This window comes from Pleurodeles waltl, chromosome 8, assembly GCF_031143425.1.
Source record: "Pleurodeles waltl isolate 20211129_DDA chromosome 8, aPleWal1.hap1.20221129, whole genome shotgun sequence".
In the NCBI taxonomy this organism is placed as follows: domain Eukaryota; kingdom Metazoa; phylum Chordata; class Amphibia; order Caudata; family Salamandridae; genus Pleurodeles; species Pleurodeles waltl.
In genome coordinates, this window is record NC_090447.1 from 1,410,010,925 (window position 1) to 1,410,031,113 (window position 20,189).

The window sequence follows — 20,189 nt, forward strand, 5'->3', positions numbered from 1 at the left end:
ATGGAATATGACTTTTTGTTTGGTCAACAAGGTACACCTCATAGAGAAGGTAGGCCAGTCAGATTGCAGTATTGTGACACCACATCAAATGCCCTCACTGAAGGAAGACTTCCTATGCTACAACCCTATTGGTTATGTCACTGTTGAGCCACCTATCAACTTTGAGTGGGCACCGCAATAAAATCTTGGAAATTGCTTTATGAAATCGTCCCCTCAACCTGTGACCTCAATAATACGAAGTGTCATATTTGGCCTTGCCTTCCTCTGAGTTCCTCTGGTCTACAGCACAAACATGGCAGCACATGAGAACTCTCTTTTGACTCAGTTTTCTCACCTTGCCTGCAGCCTTCGTGTGAGAGGCCGCCACATGGTGTGACGAGATAGAAACAGGCCATATCCTTTGCGGTGGACCACAGTCAATTACCACGTCAGGCTCTCTGACACCGTTCCCACCACTCTGAACAATAGCTGACTTTTTTCTGTGTCTCTTTTTCACTCAAAAATTCACATGCTATTTATCAGTCTAAAAAAGAGTTATGGATTTCCTTCTGCAAGAGCTGTTTACGCTGATAACAGTAAATCCGTAGAAAGAAATGAGTTGTAACTTTTCCCCATCAACTCCTGGTTTTCGGCCGTTTAGAGACCGAGTGCAATACATTTCAGCACACGGAGTCACTGTTTTTTTTATGTTTCTAGCAGTGGGCCTCTGTAAACAATTTTAAAAAATATAGGTAACAGCAAGTCTTTGAAGATAATTATAATTTTTGAACCAAGGCCCAAGTGTTATTTTTGTTAAGTCAAGGGTTATTTTCAGCACTGAGATGCAGGATTTAGCTGAAACCAATAGGGAGCTTCAAAAGTGTCGTTTTTTTGGATAAATAAGTGCATTTGGTAGTGTCCGTGACCTTGTTTCTCCATACAAGGGCATGCTGTGCCTGCCCCACTGGTACAAGTGCTACTGTTCTGGCAGACCAGTGATTATAATTTGTGCCCAAATATTTGCCCTTTACAGTATTTTGATAATATTGTGGGCGCCACGTGAGTAATCGTTTTGCAGTTGCATGAGTAAACTCCTCTAGTCCTGCACCAAGGCTTGCACCAGTCTTTGTCCCAGGCAGTGTTGACAACACCAGCCGAATTATATTTCACTACTTATTACCTTATCATATGAGAAAATATCCGCTCTGGGCCTCCCTGAGGACACAAAGGGCAAACAGTGTTGACGGACATAGCCAAATTCAGGAAGGCGCTTGTTGTTCTATTGTAAATATTGCTTCCTGCTAGCTCCTTAGGGGAGAGAGTAAGAGAGCTGCTGCTGGATACCGCCTTCTCTTTCGAACTGTCTGCTAGCTGCTCAGGGGCAGAGAGCCGCGTGTTGCAGCCGCCTCTTTTGAACTGTCTCATAGTCGCTCAGGGACAGAGAGCCAGGGAGCTGCTGGTTGCCACTGCCTGGCTTGAACTGTCTGCTGGTTGCTAAGAGGGAATGAGAGAGCTGCTGCTGGCGTTGGTTACCTCTGCCTCTTTTCAACTGTCTGCTAGCTGCTCAGAGGCAGACAGCCAGGGAGATGCTGTCTGTTACCGCCGCCTCTTTGAACTGTCTCCTAAATGCACAGGGGGAAAGTCACAGGGCTGCTACTGGTTACCACCACCTCTTTTAACTGTCTGCTAGCTGCTAAGGGAGGGAGTCAGGGAGCTGCTGCTGGTTACCGCCCTTATTTGAACTGTCTGCTAGCTGCCCTGGTGGAGAGTCAGAGAGCTGCTGCTGGTTTCCTCCTCCTCTTTTGAACTGTCTGCTAGCTTCTCAGGGGAAGAGTCAGAGAGATGCTTCTGGTTACCACCGTCTCGTTTGAACTATCTGCTAGCCTCTCAGGAGGACAGTCTGAAAGCTGCTGCTGGTTAACGCCCCCTTGTTTGAACTGTCTGCCAGCTGCTCATGGGGTGAGTCTGAGAGCTGCTGCTGGTTACCGCAGCCTTGTTTGAACTGTCTTGCAACTAAGGTGAAGAGTCAGAGAGCTGCTGCTGGTTTCCTCTGCATCTTTTGAACTGTCTGCTAGCTGCTCAAGTGGATAGTCAGAGAGCTGCTGCTGGTTTCCTCCACCTCTTTTGAAGTGTCTGCTAGGTGCTCAGGGGGAGAGCCAAAGAAATGCTGATGGTAACTACTGCTTCGTTTCAAATGTTTGCTAGCTGCTCAGGGGCAAAGTCTGAGAGCTGCTGCAGGTTATGACAGCCTAGTTGAACTGTCTGCTAGCTGCTCAGGAGGAGAGTCAAAGAGCTGCTGATGGCTGCTGGCTACTGCCTCCTCTTTGAATTGCTAGCTGCTCAGTGGGAGAGTCGGAAATCTTATGTTGGCTGCTGGTTACCACTGCCGCGTTTGAACTGTCTGCTAGGTGCTAAGGAGGAGAGACAGAGAGAGCTGCTGGTTACCGCCGGCTCGTTTGAACTGTCTGCATGCGGGCGCGCGGCTTCGACAAGGCAGTCACAGAAGGCCTCGCGACCAAACTCTGCAAAACATCTCTACTGTTTCCCGTAAACACTTTCTGAAAATCATTTTGAAATGCCGCGCACGGACTTCCCCCAGATCGGCTTCTCTTTCTTTTGTCGTTGAAATTCACGTTCCTTCACAGCGAAAGGGAGCTGGAGTCGGCAGCGTGACGCAGCAGACGTTTTTGTTTTTCTTTTTCATTCCGTTACTTGATTTCTAATATGAATGGGTAATGAGTCATCGCGTTACTGTCTTGGCCCTGGCAGATGGTGCAGAAATTAACGGTCCCTGCACCAATTTCCCCTTCTGGTGCAGCGCGAGGCGTTGCAAAGTCGCAATTGCATGCACGATAACTCAGACCCCAGCGGCGCATTTGTTGCATGCCGACACCGTAAGGGAGGGGTTTTCAGCAGGGAGGGCAGCAGAATGCAAATATGCATCTTGCATCAGGCACTGCTGCCTACATTAATAATAATTTAAATAACTGCACGTGTAACTAACCGAAAATACCTCAGCCAAGCTTGGCGCGATTTTACACGAGCACGGAAGACTTCAAAGTCCGAGTTTGGAATGGCTAAACGTGTCCGCTCGTTTTAACGAAACACTGCAGAGGGCTGGGGAGGGAGCGCTAACCCCTCACTAGCACATCAGAAACGGCGCGCGCGTGAGAGTGTAAACAGTGATGCAATGACTTATTTCCAAGCATCCGTTTAAGAGAATCACCACTTTTCCATGTTGATGTACAATTTGAGTTTTACATGACGAATAGATTCTGATATTACGAAAAACACACATCTCAATAAGCATGTATTTCTACTAAAGCGCTTCGAAAACACTCTCTTGTTTGATGATTTAACTGCCTTATTGTTAATTTTTTTGTGTGTTTTGTGCTTGTGCACATTGCATAACGTTATCTTTGTCAAATAGATTTGCAAAGTTAGAGCTGGGAACACCAGAGCTACACAGGAACAGAATACAATCAGATTTAAACATGAATACAATCTCCCTGAAATGTATCTAGATTTTCTTGTGCGTTCTACTGTCTGGTGGGCTCCTTGCTGATCCCTAGAAGTACTGTTAGCCTCATATTGGACCACAGCAGTTTGGTGCTGTCCTCAGTTCATTGAACACTTGGTTCATAGTCTGTCAGGTCCAGGTGTGTTTACAGTCCCTTTCTGTACTGTTGTATCAGATTTTGGCTAGCAAAGTCTTTGACACCACATGTGTAAACCCAAATAATTATTTGGTGGTCAAAAACAACATGTGCGCCCTTTCCTTAATGTGCCATTCCCCAACCCACTCTCCTTCTGGCTTCTACTACTCAACCTCCTTCAGTCAACAAAACATGCCTGGAGAAACTTTATGGAAACTTTTATCAGTGTTCATGCCAATGTTCGCCCTTGAAGGGCTGTTGACCATCAATTGTTCCATAAAAGCTGATTATAATTACAACATCCAGAGAGCAGTCAATGAAAACAAAAATTTCCAATCAAGTGAGAAGTTTATGAGAGCTCACAGCACAAGCTCTAATACAGAAGTGTTTCAATTCATATACAGCAATCACACAACCACTTACCTCTCATGAAACACTGCTGGTACGAAGGAAATGACTCAAATATGCTGTTTGAGGCCATCATTTCCGCTTCAAAACGTCCTCGGTCTCCTAAAGCTGAGGGGGCTTTTAGATCCCTTTCACCTTGGGGAGCGGAAAACACACAAAAAAAGAAAAAAACCCTGGCATTATCAGCCCACTCAAACCATGGCTGCTCTCTGTTCCCTTTCCTCAGCAGTGATGACGAGACACATACCTCAAGATAATGCACTTAAAAAAACACACAAACAATGAAATTGTAAAAAGCAGTGGATGGGTTGTGGTTTTGTGAAGCTTACCGCTCTACGAAACTCTGTGGTTTGCCGTCGAAGTGATTCCCCCTCTCCGCTGACCAATATCGCAGGCCCAGTCTTGTGTGACTCCCTCTGCACCCAACTTGTGGTTCTGTGGTTGTTTAAGAGGCCAGAACAAGTGTTTCACACAATCAGGATGACACATTCGACTGTTCCTCTTTCTACCAGCCCGCCTTAATTGGCTCAGGCCAATCACATGGCATGGGTGATGTCAACCATGCCTTGTACTCTCAGTGCAATGCCCTGCCCCACCTGCCCTCCCCCTGGCTGAGTTAGAAACAGCAAAGCACACTAGATTCTGCAAGACACAGAGAGGGTAGAGATGGAGAGAGGTGACTCACCGCCTGCTATTATGCAAATGATCCCTGCTCATTTGGTACAACGCTGCGACTGTTATTATTTGTGGGTTTTGAACTACTGTTTGTTTTGATAAAGATTTCAGCTGCTGCTTGTGGTGGTAATTCAAGCCCTCGGGATAACCACTCTGCCGCTGAAGAGAACATGCAGCCTCATCAGTTAGAGCGCGAGGGAGCTGCCTCAGCAGCTGAAAGAGGTCTGCAACCGGGCTCTTTGAGGGCAGCCCCTTAAACTGCCATTACGTTGTGCTTGCAGCCTGCCACCTAAGTATTACAGACGTTTTTGGACATGGTTTGGGTTTGAACTGAGTGGATTGATGAATTTTTACCTTTAGAGAAATGTCCTTCTAGATCAGTGGTTCCCAACCGTCTGACTTCTGTGGACCCCCACTTTATCATTACTGGAACCCTGGGACCCCCAGTGAATCTTTATATTAATCTGGGGACCCCCTACTGAGTCATTACTAAAAGCTGGGGACCTAATCTGTTGATTTTATTTACTTTTCTAAGCTGTCGCGAACCCCCTAAAGAGCGTTCGCGGACCCCTGGGGTCCCCGGACCACAGGTTGGGAACCACTGTTCTAGATCATATCTTAAACATTATTTTTCACTCTAAAAAGAGTAAAAATATGCGAAATTATTGATACAACAAAATGCATGAGGGGACAAAAAAGTTCTGCACTTCTTTTTTCCACTTTCAAAAGTGCGCGGAGTACAGCAAATTTGTGACGCAATCTGATTAAGTGACTGCTCATTTTGACCCTGTTTCCTTGATTCAAAAGTTTTACATGCTTAAATTATGATGTGTAAGTTGTGTTGTGCCCTATGTGCACAGATCTTTCACTAGATGGTATCTTACTTATTTTATAATTAACTTATGAATAGAAGGTAGAAGTTGTTGAGGAGGATCTGAAATCAACTTCCTGTCCTTGCATGGCTTGCTGAGGTGTGAGTGTATCACCAGGAATTCATTTAGTTCCAATGCCCCTGTCAGTGAGACAGAGCACATGGAAGGGGCAGTGTCTTTTCTAGGAGGTGAATGCTGCCTGTTCTACTAGGCTGAGGGTGATTCCAACCCTATTGTCACGGATGAACATTGGCTAGAGTATCTAGTATATAGTGTGCAGGATCGTTTTGGGAGATATCTCCCTGAAGAGGGAAAGGGAAATGCTTCTGTATGGATGATCACAGCATAGAAGAAGCCGAAATAGAAAATTGTTTTGTTTAACAAGAAAATTGAATGGAGTAAGATTGCAGGTATGAAAACTTTGAATGTTCGCTCAGTAGTTGGGCAAAGTTGGCTCCACTCCATAATGGTAGCAGACTTTCTTCTAATTTCAAATTGGCCAAATTTCACTCTTTGAGAGAATATTCCAAATAAAGGGGTTTTATACAAAGCTTTTCTTGCAAAAACATTTAGTATACACGATTGCTCCCCCTTTATTTCACTTTTCCTACCTTGCATCCTTTGCAAAACTCACAATGAATGCAAAGTTTTACAAAACACTTTGTGACACTGCAAGTCAAAAAGCTTTGCATTCAGGGTAGTCTTTAGCGGCTTTCTTTTTTGGCGCCCCCAGGGCCTCCTTGTCCATTAATTCCCTCACTACCACTTTCCAACAGTGCATCTCATCTCTCCATAGCCTGTCTCTGACAAACACTTCATTTTTTTGTAGTGCTGGTCATAGTTCACACACACTCACTCACTTCTGTGATCTGCAGACAAATTGGCCCTCTGCATTACTTTATGATGATCCAACACTGCCAGTAGACACAATTCCGTCCACTCACCAGCAGGAACATTAATCCCCAAAGTTCTCTTGACATTTATAATTGTTGCCAGTGAACTGCTGGATGCCCAAGAAAGTTCTCATGCTTTTAAACCAAAAGCTATTTTTAAACACAGCGCCACCCCCACCAAAGTCAACGGCAAGTGTGACTTCACCAATCACACCACTTTAAAGTCAGTCCTGTTTGCATCTTCACACTCCCCATCGATAAATCATGCTTTGCCTTCTCCTGGGTCTGTACATTTTCCAGGGCAAATAATCAGACAATAGATCTGACCATGAGGTTTAAAAAAATGCAAAGAGGCAATGAGACCTGGTGGAATATTGTGAGCGGCAAAATGGACGACCGTGATGATGAGCAGAGGAGACCATCAGGCTAAGTCAGTGGATTGATGCATTTAGTGTGTGGGCAATTAGGAGGATTATTGGTTTGCTGTCGGATGCAAACAAACAGCATACGGCCTGGAAAGACGATGACATCATCCACGATATTCTAAAATTTCTGATCATAAAAGTCAGTACTCTTATCCGTAGGACGTTCGGGTGCACCAGTTGCACCTCATTCTTTCAAACGCATATACCTCCTCCTCCAATTCAAAATAAGGAGATTTATAGCATTTTCAATTTGCCTAACTCTCCACAGCTGCTTCCACTTCCATCAAGGCCTGCTCCAGTCTTCCTACATACTTCCAGAATAAAAGTATCACTATCTTGAACATCTTCCAGCTCCTCCCAGTGACAGCTGTAGCTCTACCACTGCCTTGCATGTCTAATCAATCCTCTGTACACCTTTTGGGATGAGATCACTCTTACTACAGTCATGGCAATTAATACAGGTGTTGCAATTTACCAGAATGATACCTATCTTCCCACATCTTCCTCTTCACTTATCTATAGATGGTATAACCTTAGAACCTTTAGGTGAAGCTCATTTAGAATGTCCAGTTCTCAGTCAGCTGTGTTGTGGCAAGACAGGAGACGCACCTTGAGTTATAGTAAGTCTTCGTTTTCTACATATTTTGTCTGCTTCTTCTTTTGTCACCTCATCATATGGCAAGGACGATAGGATAGCTGTGAGTCGCCACCCCTGGGAAGATATCCTTGCCTACTGTCCTCTGCATACAGCTATTACTGGCTATATAGCTCACGGAGCCCTGATAGGAATATATCAGTCAGTAGGTCTCTTAAGCTTAAAGTGCCTGCCAGGACTCTTGGCTGTTCTTCGAATATTAGTAGCATTTTCCTGAGCTGTAGGTATCACTCTATGATGACCAAGCTGCCCGGTTGGTGCCGGCTTCGATGATCACGCTTTTAATACTAAAGCAGTATATAAATCCTTTTGGTAAGACCTGTGAGGGCTTATTGAGTGACATATTAGTGCTCCCTGCAGTTGAGATATATAGAGCGAGCATTGATATTGGTGTAAACGGTTTTTGTGTATAGGCGCTGAAGTGTTTTTAGTGGCGGTTCATAAGCACATAGCCACCAAGGGACTACATGTGCACCCAATCTCAGGTAAAATGCAGTGAAATCACTATTTGACCACAGCAGCAGTCTCAGAACCTGCAGTGCCGATGCAAGCAGAGGTGCAGTGACAGACTGGTAACTTTCGCTGATGTGAGGAACTTCGTCGAGTGAGACATCACGTCATTATCTCCACTACGTTCATTGAGGATTTTAACTCAAACAAACACTTTGCTGCTTACCTGAAATGAGATGCAGTACTGTGGGAGCTGTCTTCTGTGGATAGTGCTTTCTTTCATGCTTTCTGGAGAGCGTTTCTGACCATAAACCCTTCCTTTCACAATACATGTTCGGTTGTTGTATTTTTTCCTCAGCTGTAGGATTTCTTCCTTCCAGTCCCCAGTCAATCTCTGATCTTAAAGTGCAATCATCGTTGTTGTGTTCCTGGCTCGGCCCTCAAATCGTCTTAAATAAGACGGGTATCTTAGACCATATGAGGACTAAAACTAGAAATATGTCTTCAAAAAGCTTCCTCCTGCTAAAAGGTGATTATTGGTTATGTACTAGAAAAAGAGTGTGTTAAAACAAATAAGATCAACATAAGAACTAAAGTTGTACATTTTTGTAAAATTCCTCTTTATTTTGGTGTTCTATTTGCTCAACTTTCTATAACTTACATATTTTTGAAAATACTGTGGGTGTAGCGAACTTTAATCAACTACCACCCTTTTCTAAAAGATGAAGGAGAACCAGCTATTCGCTGGAATAGATGGATAAAGATATTTCATTCATATTTGATTGCTATTGGGGTAATTAAGGAAACAACATATTTTATTACACAATTTAGGATTGCAGGGAAGAAGAGTCTATAAGGCCATATCTGAGCAGAATGATAATGTCAAGAGGCTGTCAATATTCTATATTTTTTTTACTGTTGATCAATACATAATACAGAATAAAGATTCATTTCCAATGCCCCTTTCAGAATTCTCCTCCCTCTCGAACATATATAACAGGAAATAAAGAGGACTTTAATGGGGGAAAAGGGATGGGAAGAGAAAAGAAGAGACTTTCTTCTCAAGTCTTCTGGGTTCCTCACTCTTTCTTAGGATAGCATTTTCTTATCAGTGAAATGTTACTGTAGAATAAGTGACAGCAATTAAACACATCAACATTAGCATAAATTATAAATATCCACTAACCTTACTGGGTGTTTATATATTTTCCTCATAAGAACCTAAAATAACTTCAAACTCTACATACTCCATATGAGAAGCCATTTGCTTCTCTTCTTGTAAGGTGAGTAAGTTGTATTTTGTATATTTTCTTTTAACACTCCTTTTGCTGAAAGAAAATCCTGTAACTTTCTCTTAACAATCCTTAGAATGTAGTAGAAGATGACTTGAATGCTTTAAACTGTTTTGTATAGTTTCACACAATTCACTATCAATCTTTAGTTCTTTTTTTCGTTAGGAATACTTGCATGACTGCATTCTGCCACACTCACTTTCAGCAGGCTTGTGGAATAATACGTGAATTCAGGTAAGTTGACTGTTCATTGAATTATTTTCAGTTCTTTCTTTCTGAAATTTAAAAAGTTCAAAACAAGTGAGTCTTAGAAGAAATATGTTTTTAGAAATGAACTACAGTCCTTTTCTAAAGAAATTAATTCTGCAATAAATGTTATGGTGTAAGTGCCACTGCACTTGCAAACATCTTTCCATACACTCCTATTGTCTTCTGAGCCACTAATCTCTATCTAGAGACACTACTGGGTACTTTGGCCTAGATCACAGTGTAAACTCTGTTTTTGGAACACTAATCACCTCTGACATTGGGTATTCGACTGACACATTTAGGAATAATTATTTTTAAGCAAGCACATGCTCAATATGCTACTCTTTCACAAAACGCGGTTGTGCTGGTTGAAACACTTATATTCTCGAATGCGACTCCACCCAGAACTCAGCATTAGGGAGTGCTTGTTTGCAATGCTCTACTTCCTTGAGGAAGGAGAGTGACACCATTATCCTATTTACTTGGCTGACGAAAAATTTGGGAACAACTTGGTGAGAGAACCTATCATGGAAAATTCCTGAGTGAAGTGTGCATTTCTGAAGGCAGCACACCCTTAACATTCCACTGAGTTGGATTTACAAAACAACCAGTGTGAGTCTTTTCCTTGTGTTTTAGCTGCCATCTTGAGGTGCCTTTGTTGCAGTTTCATTGTCCAACTGGACAATCTCATGTATCTCATAAGTTGAGATTTCTTCAAAACACCCTTATATTTACTGGTACATACCACATGAGTCTTTTGTTTTGTTTTCTTCTCAGGCACCCTGACAGATAATGAAGCAAATGAGGAGGAGGGAGAAGGTGCGTAAGAAGTGTTTCAAACTACGTTAAGGAAATTAGAGATGCATTTTAAAGAAATAATTAATTTTGAACTTGAAAGGCATACATGTTTAGCAGAATACAAGGGATACATGAAAAAGTAACTACTTAGATTGCAGTTGAAAAAGAAATGTCTGCAACTTGTGATTGTGGTCCCCTTACTGGCTCCTTGAATAAAGGCCAGTTGGTTTGCTGCACAAATGATCATAAGTTAGAGGAGAAATTATTACCCAAACCCCCCATCTTACAGAAGCTATAAACATAGCAAAAAGTATTGAGCATACTGCGATTTGTGTTAAAGAAATGAAATTGCATAAAAAAATCTCAAAGATGATAAAGAGATCAATATTTTCGCTAATTTGTGAAATCAATTAGGACAAACTGTAAAACAAAAACAACTAAGGGGTCGATTATAACTTTGGTGTATGGAAAAGCCCGTCCGCCGAAGTCCCAATGGGCAGGTTGCCGCCAGTGCAGCCACCTCTCTGTGGGTCCCATTACGAGTTTCCCACTGGGTCAGTGGGCAGAAGACCCAGTGGGAAATGGCCTACAGCATTGTCTCTGGCTCATAATAGAGCCGGCGGCAATGCTATAGTGCGTAGGGTGCACCAGCACCCATTGATATTTTCACTGTTTGCTAAGTAGACAGAGAACATCACGACAGGGCTGTCCGGGGGGGCCTGCACTGCCCATGCCAAGTGGATGGGCCATGCAGGGGCCCCCCTGGAGTCCCCTGCACCCTGTCTCCACCAGCCGTTTCACGGCGGTGCTACCACCATGAAGCTCTGGCGGAGAGGGGAGACGTAATCCCCAGGGCAGCGCTGCCCTGGCAGATTAGGACCGCCAGCACTGCCAGTCCATCCTGAAGTGGAAAGGTGGCGGTGCTGGCGGTGCTGTCGGTCCAACTGTGGCGCTACCACCGTGGTCGTAATGTGGCTGTCTGACTGCCACATTGGTGGTTGTCTGACAGCCACCATGACCCTGGCGGTCCTAAGACCTCGAGGGTCGTAATAAGGTCCTAAGAGTGATTGATTAAAATGTTTTAGATGTGGAACTATTAGTCACCTAGCTAACAACTCTAGGTGCCCAGCAAAGGGTGTAATTTGCCAGAGATGTAATAAAAGGGGGCTTTTCACCAACATTTGTAAGATACCTGACAAGATTGTGCATGTAATACATATCGAGGAAAATGAGATGAGGGACAAACTGCCCAGCAAGGGGATTATGAGAAGGTGAATTATGTGAAATCAAATTAGATGGTAAGGAGGTAAATGTGTATGCAGATTCATGATCACCATATAAACTGGTTGCTAGCCAAAGCTTTTGTAATAATTTCCAAGGAGAGGGTGCAACAGGGATCCCTTTCCATTAGAAGGCATGATAAGAATGTGTATTCCTTTGAAGGATGGACATAGAGCAGGGAAAACCGATGTCACAAAAAAAGGCCATGAGCTGCTGAGGTGGAAACACCAGCGATATCTAGAAATAACTTTAAATCCCGATAATGGAGAGCAGGTCCTGATGGTAGATAGAGAGTTAGTAGGAAAGAACATCTGTGAAGAGTTTCCGGAAATGTTCACTGAGAAATTGAGACTAGTACAAGACTATATGCATAAATTCAAATTAAAGGCTGATACCATTCCAGTGGTACACATAACTAAATCAATTCCTCTCTTGATGAGAGAGCCTCTGAAAGAGGAATTGAAAAGACGAGATGAACAATGGGTCAGAGAGGCAGTGAAAAGTTCAGAATGATTAGCTCCAATTGCAATTACATCAAAGAAGTAAGAGAAAAGTATATGTATTTGTGTAGATCTAAGAAGCGTGAACCTAAATATATGGGTGGATAGGCACCCAGTTTTATAATAAATGAAATGCTGAGTGTCATATATGATGCCAACAATTTTAGACTTGTCTCCAGCATGCCAGCAGGTTGCCTTCCACCCCAAATCACAGATAGTTACCACTTTCACTACTCATTTTGAAACGTACAAACTTCTGAAGATGCAGTTCGGGTTAGCTTCGGCGGCCTGAGCTTTCCAAAGAATCATGCAAGACACATAGAATGATTTGTTTCCAATATTACATCTTGATTTATGGCTCTAATGAAGAAGACGACCACTACTTAGGAAAAGTGTTGTCCAAATTTAAAAATGCTGGCCTAACTATCAAGAAACATATATGTATCTGTAGATTTCCTGGGCACACCCTTTCTAGTGAAGGAATTAAACCTAAAATGGATTTGATTGAATCTGCCACGAGTGTCCTTACTCCCACTAATAAGGATAAAGTCAAATCATTCTTAGGGTTGGCTAAATACATGTCAAAGTTTATTTAAAAAATCAGATTTAGACCGGCCCATTTGGGCATTACTCAAAAAAGGTACACATTTTGAATGGAAGTCAAAGCATACTACCATGTTACCATCTTGAATAAAATCAAGAAAGCCATTGCTAATGGCCGTATATAGGAAATGTTGATGTAAATCTCAAAACTATTCTAACCACTGATGCTAGCTACAAAGGATTGGGAGCCACCCTTTCACAAATTATATAAGAGAGAAAAAAATAGTTGCCTTGGCATTAAGCACACTAAAAGATTCTGAAAAGAACACATCCACTATTGAAAAAGATGCATTAGCCTGCTTTGGATCAACTAATAATTTCATGTATTGCATGCCTTTTATTTAATACCAGACCATAAACCACTGATTCCTGCTCTTTGCCTAAGAAAGACATTGATGGAACCACACCAAGAATTAGCAAATTGGTAGTGAGCCTGTAAAATATTAATTTCAATATTGAGTATGTCCAGGGTTCTAAAAACACTGCAGCAGTAGTTCTACCAAGGATACCTATAAATAATACTCTTGAGGAACCTGTCCTAGAACTCCCTGTATTGAACATATCTATTCCAGTAATACTAGAATGAGAAAAATGTATCTCTGAGGATGAAACACTGACATTAGTTAAAATCAACATCTTTGAGGATTAGCACAGTAAATGTAGCAAACTTCCTGCTGAACTTCAACCATACTGGAATGTGTGTCGGTTCATATGAACACGGAAGAGATGACAGGGACAATTCTCAAAAAACAAACAGAAGGTTAAAGAATGGTATGATAAAAAGTGAAGGGTCATAGAACAAAAATGGAAGGTGAGACAATGGGCCCTGGTAAAGAAACCAAATGACGATCATATAAATTGGAAACATTTTACAAACTGTAGAAAATCTAAAAAGTCAAACATAATATTGTAGTCTTGGAAAATGAGTGAATATGGAGTATGGATTGTGGTCACCAAGCAGTAACACTTATCCAATAAAAGAACAGTTGCAATTGTATGGCAAAATTGCAAAGAAGTCTTTGCAAGAGAGAGTAAGAAGGAGGAGACTGCGTCCTCCATTGTGGCATAATGACTTTGTTTTGTATTAAAAATCACACTGTATCAGAGCAGAGTGTTGCCTATCTTCTTCTCTTATTATCTTATAATGTCAAGAGAATAACTTGCTATATAGTTTTATTTTCCTTGTTGCAGTAGAGGTATTTGTTCTTATCTTTACAATTATTTTGTTCTTGTATAATGAGGAAATGTGTTGTTATTTACCTGAATGGTACCTATCTTCCTATGTCCTTCCCCTCCCTTATCTATAGATGGTGTAACCTTAGAACCTTCAGGAGAAGCTCATTTAAAATGTTCAGTTCTCAGTCAGCTGTGTTGTGTGCAAGATGAGAGAGAAGTACCTTGTGTTTTAATAAACCTTCATTTTCTAAATAGTTTGCCGGGTCTTCTCATTGTCCTTGCTTGATGAGTCTAATCAAGGCCTTTAACCAAAGGCATTTTTCTCTTCCTCCTGTTAGAAACAAATTGTCATCCCTTTACTAAAAGAAGGGAGATCCTTCTTTGATGGTCCGTTTTTTGGCTGTGGCCTTAACTGTCTTCCCTGCCAAACTAACTGAAACTGTGGTAAATTCACAAGTCTGAACTCACATTGGAAACTTGGGCCCCAACATCCTGCTCAAGCAGGATTCACACCCACCCACAGAACTGAATTAATTGTGATTTTGCTCCTCAATGATGTCAGATACCTTTTGGCTCACCTGATCTAATCAGTTTAGTCCTGTTGGCTGCGTTCAACACAGTCAACCACACCACACTCTTGAGACGGCTTCAGGAGTCAGGCATGAGGACTGTGCCTTGAAATGGACCCATTCAGAGTAGCCAAAGTATTCTCTCTTCTTCTAATAATGTTTGATAGTATAGTAAACATCTTACCTTCTAGGAGCCCAAGGGTTCAGCGTTTTTACCAGCTTTGATTAACAAAACATATGTATTTATGCTAACTTTTGTTCAGTGCAAATGTGGGCCAAAATGCAGAAGAGCACTTTACACAGCCAAAGGCAAGCACAGAGCCAACAAGTGATTGGAGAGGTAACCAGGTATTGGATTGCTGTTGCATTGTGATGTAGTGTTATTTAAAGAGGAATGTCCTCAACTCTCCCCTACGGTGGAGCAGCATTGAGGTGATCCTGATGGATGCAGGGATGTTATTCCAGATCCTGGGTGCATAGCTGGGAAAAGACCTGTTGTCTTTTTGTTTATTTTTTACAGTTCTTGGTCTTCAGAATAATGGTGGCCTGGCTGCAGGTTTGCCAGTAGCTACCAGAGATGACCAGGTTGTCTGCAAGATAAGGAGGGGTGCTCATCCTGATAGCATTGTTAATGATGCAGTTGGTTTTAAAGATGGTATAGGCCAGTAAGGGTAGCCAATGAAGTCCATCAGGGTGGGGCAATGTCATTATATTTCTTCCAGCGCTGGAAGAAATGTGCTGCAGTGTGTAGGATGTCCTGAAAGGGTGCCAGTGTGGAATCTGGGAGGCCATTAATCAGGGCATTACCATCATCCATATAGCAGAGTCTGAAGATTTGATCAGCAGTTCAGAAGTCACATTCTGGAAGAAACAGTTTCATGGTCTTTAGATGAGAGAGCTGGTACCATGCCATCTTTGTGTTTGGTAATGCGTTCTTTGAAGGTGAGATTGCTGTTAAGGGTGAATTCAAGTGAATTTGCATTCAGTCACAGTATAGGACCAAAGCCATCAAGGTTCATGCCATTGAGCCAGGAGTGTACTGTTTCTTGGTCTTTGACAAATAAATAATAGGAATTCTATCCTGCTTGGGTTGGGCTTCAGGTTGGCCGCTGGGCTTCCAGATCTGGATGAGGTGCAGACAGTATCTGAGGTGTTAGGTGTTCTGAGAAGACTTTCCTCTGGTATTCTTGTCCTGGCCGGTTAGGACCTTTGGGCTGACTTTAAGATTATTTGATGATAACCAGTTAATCGTAAGATTGACTGAGATTGTTGACCATCACTACTCTCTTTTATGGTGTGTCGCTGTCCGTGTCCATGCCAATAAACAGAAGATTCTGTTTTTGGTAAATGTGTGGATTTTTGGTCAGGTTCCTGGTGTTGGAGAGGCAATTGCTGCTAAGGCAAAAGAAGATAGCTGCAAATGAGGGCACATCCCTAGTGGTCATCTTTAAATTAATTTCCTTATGCTTTAAGATAATACATTCAAAGATGGCAACCATACTTCTTATAATTTACCATTCTTAGGTTGTGGCTGACCCTCATGGACAGGTAAATTAAAAAAAATAGAGTTCGCAGGGGATGCTTCACATTCTTAGAAAATTAAATGGCTTGTTTAGTGTGAAGTTGTCAGGGAAAACAATATTTAAAAAATCAAAAAACAAATCGAGCAAAGGGGGATTGGGAACCAAGGCAAGTTGAAGGTACAGGGAGAGGACTCAAACATGAGTGACCTGGAGTAGTTTTCAGCTACTGAGCCCTGTCATTTATTTCAAAAAGAAACAAAAATGTGTGGGTACAAAGAAAGATGATGATAGTGAAGGTATGGAGAACCGAAAGTGAGCAGCCCGGTGACAGTATGCAGCTGCCGGACCATCGTTAAAATGTATTAATTAAAAACTTTATTAAAAAGACTCATAGACCCAACTCATAGGGAGGAAGAGAAGTTCTAATAAGCTCGGGAGACCCCCAAAAATACTTTCTAAACTTGCTGGATGAGGATTACGATATAGACAAACATCACTATTGTTAATCTCATACAGATAATACCAACACTAATAACACACCAGATACTAGTTCAAAGAATACTACCCACTCTTCTAGAAAACAAAGTCACCACACAACCAAAACACATACTCTAGACTGCTTACTAATAAATGATCGACCACACCCTAAACCCAAGCACCACATCTATGACCTACTTACTGACACACAACCTGATTTCCTCTTTATAACTGAATCCTGTAAGATGACATGGCTCCAGTAGTCCACAAAGCTGTTCCTATAGGCTATCAAATTACACACAAAACGCATAGGCAAAAGAGAATGTGGGCTAGCTGTTATTTGTAAAGAAATAACAAATCACACCAAAGCTTATGGCATTTCCACACAAGGTTGTGGGGCCCTCATAGACCACCACCTAGCAATGTAACGTCTCCAGACATGTTTCTGGACAGTTTCAAACCTTATGACAATATACTTCATCCCATGCATCCTTGGTGACCTAAACATATGTTTTGACAAACTTACATAGGGCCCATCCAAGAACCATCATCACTGGCCTAGACACACCAAACCTACATCAGATCATCCACAAACCTACATATAATGCTGAACACATCCTAGGGGTCATTTTTGCAAATTCAGAGCTAGTTAACTTTCAAGGGGTTACTCCAGGCACATGGTTAGACCACCATCTGGTGACTGTTCAATACAAAACACTGTAAATCACCACACCTAAGGCCACCTTACATGCCACCACATATCGACTGTGGAACAAACTAAATTTTGAATACTTAGAAACACAACTAACATTAAACACAGATATAAACACAATAGATTCAGTTAAAAAACTATATCAGTGGCCCCGGGAAGCTTTCGATGTCCTAATACCACTAAAAATAAAACAGGACAAAAGAAAACAAGCCCTTTGGATGAATGCAGAACTAAAAAGATAAAACAACAACTTGCAAAGGAGCAACACACCTGGCTCAAAACAAATAACCATCAAGCCAATCAACAATCAAAAAAGCTAAAAGGGTACTTTTCAAACAGAGTTCAAAATGCTAAATGTACAATTAAAGAATTTTATGAAATTCATACTGAATTTTGTAAACCTAAATGCAGAAAAGAAACTTGTACTGTTTCTTAGTAATATACCGACAAACTGGCAAATCTTTCTACAAACAAAGCAGACCTGTTTGAGTTCTATTTAAAACAATGAAAAACCACTAGCTCCAACATATTTTCAACAATCCCCTCCAACAGTAGGGTAACCTAGCCTCTATGTTACCTCACACAATTATCAGAAAGTGAGTTTCTAGATCTTGTCAAAGCAAGCGGTCTAGCTGACTGCCATTCTGACCCTTGTCCACCACAAATCTTCAAGAATATTCTTTTAATTACGTCTGCTGCCACACTAGTCAGAACAATTATCTATAATTTTTTAACCACGGGAGTCTTTCCAGAAGACTTAAAAAAGGCATACATACACCGATTATTTAAAAAAAATACTTGGACCCTTATGACCCAAACAACTATTGATGATTAAAAATGGGCCTTTCCTGGGCAAAGTGATAGATAGAGCAGTATTCACCCAGATGTAACAATTCATTGAAGATAACTCCATTCTTTCTCACTTCCAAACAGGATTCCATCCAGGAAGCAGCACAGAATCTGCCCTCATTGCCATCTGGGAGGACGTTAAAAACACAGTTGACCATAATGGGGTCACTGCACTACTTCACTTGGACCTTTTAGCTGCCTGCAACACAGTTGATCACGACATTCTAATCCAAAGGCTCTACAAAGCCAGGATAGAGGGGTCTGCTTTCAGCTGGATCACATCTTACCTTCAAAACGTAATAATGTCAACCATACTCCCCTCTTCCCATCCAAACCATGCTTCACAAAACTACGGGCCCCTCAAGTATCTATCATCTTACCCATGCTTTTTAACATCTACATGAAACAATTACCCGCAGTGATCAATGAATTTCAACTCACATGCTATACCTACGCAGATGACACACAAATACTTCTTAAACTGGAAAGCCCCACAGACATTGGAAACTCAGAAATCTAAGTTGCTTCCGAGACATTGATCAGTACATCACAAGGAGCCATCTTCAACTGAATACCTCCAAGACTGAAGTACTCACATGTGGCAATTGGAAAATGTATGACCCACTCTTCGCCTGGCCTGATGATTTAGGGCCACCTCCTAAAATATCCAAGCAAGTAAGAAACCTTGGGATTACCATGGACTCCAAGCTATCAATAAATGCCCAAGTGAATAAGATAGCAAGCTGAAGCTTCATTACTAGGAAAAGTCTGCAACACATCTTCCCTCACATAGGATTTCCACACAAGGTCCAATTTACTTTCTCCCTTCCACTGTCTGAACTTGATTACGCCAATGGCTTTTATCATGGAGCATATTTATCAACTATGTAAAGACTACAATTAATTTGGACCTCTGCTGCCAGGCAACTCCTACATGTAAAAGCCACAAGCCAGCATCTTGCTTGCCTTGAGGGCCCCATATTAGTTTCTGGTTGCCAGAAGATCCACCTTTGTGTTGCTTTGTATCACCCACAAAGCAATACGTGCAACAGTACTGTTTTTCATCAGGAATAAAATCACCAAATACATATAATAATGGAACATCAGTTCCAGATTGTCACCTTGTCTCAAAACCCTAGCATACAAGAAAACAATCATGGGTATTACAGCTTTCTCTGTTCAAGCAGCAAAATTATGGAATTTGTTATCCCCAAACATAAGATCCACATATAACTATCTTATCTTCAAAAGACTACTCAAGAGTTGGCTTTTTCCTACATGACCACCATACTCAAAACACAAATGTATAGCATATGTCTGTGTATGTAAACATATTTAATTTGATTATTTGTTGTATTTAGATATGTGCATTTCTTTGTACAACTATCTATTCTACTTATGGTTTAAAATATATAGGGGGTTATTACAACTTTGGAGGAGGTGTTAATCCGTCCCAAAAGTGACGGTAAAGTGACGGATATACCACCAGCCGTATTACGAGTTCCATAGGATATAATGGACTCGTAATACGGCTGGTGGTATAATGGACTCGTAATACGGCTGGTGGTATATCCGTCACTTTACCGTCACTTTTGGGACGGATTAACACCTCCTCCAAAGTTGTAATAACCCCCATAGATATTCTTAAAAATATATTGATATTCTTATAGATTTGCTTAACAAATGTATATATTGTTATGGTTAAAAATATATTATTTTATGCTTAACACATACATAGGCCAGTGCATAGTTTACATATACATTATTTAATTATATGCTTATTGGTTTTTGTTTTATTTTATCTATCACAGTGTATGATAAGTTATATAAGTTATTTGATTATATGCTCATGGGTCTCTGTTCTGTTTTATTTATCTAACACAATGTGTAAATGTGATCACAACAATTGTATCTATAACTTCTTCACGATTGAAATATTTGGGAAAATATAAATAAATAAAAAATATATATATATATATAAATTAATAAACAAACAAAAACATAAAAGTTCCCAAAGATATTAATTAAAAAGCATAAGTAAATTAACTTTATATACTGCAACAATTGCAAGTTGGTGTTTTAAACTATTTACCCATACATGTACATAGGGAACTTTATATAATACAAATGTATACTCTTTATTATTT

General features: G+C 41.2%; 1 protein-coding gene and 1 long non-coding RNA gene across 3 annotated transcripts in view; one reads left to right on the plus strand and one right to left on the minus strand.

The window, feature by feature from the left end:
• RUNX1 (RUNX family transcription factor 1) overlaps positions 1-4,488 on the minus strand; it is a 484,255-nt gene extending 479,767 nt beyond the window's left edge. Inside the window, exon 1 of the mRNA XM_069202507.1 lies at positions 4,373-4,488. The gene's annotated coding sequence lies outside the window, so the exon portion shown is untranslated. The remainder of the gene's footprint in view (positions 1-4,372) is intronic.
• LOC138248695 (uncharacterized) lies at positions 1,806-19,473 on the plus strand. 2 transcript variants are annotated; one of them, XR_011194623.1, is made up of 4 exons: positions 1,806-1,938; positions 9,471-9,539; positions 10,332-10,373; positions 18,127-19,473. It is a non-coding gene; the product is annotated as an uncharacterized lncRNA (long non-coding RNA). The 2 variants fall into 2 exon arrangements; XR_011194622.1 differs by lacking the exon at positions 1,806-1,938 and adding an exon at positions 2,054-2,152.
• The last annotated feature ends 716 nt before the right edge of the window (positions 19,474-20,189 follow it).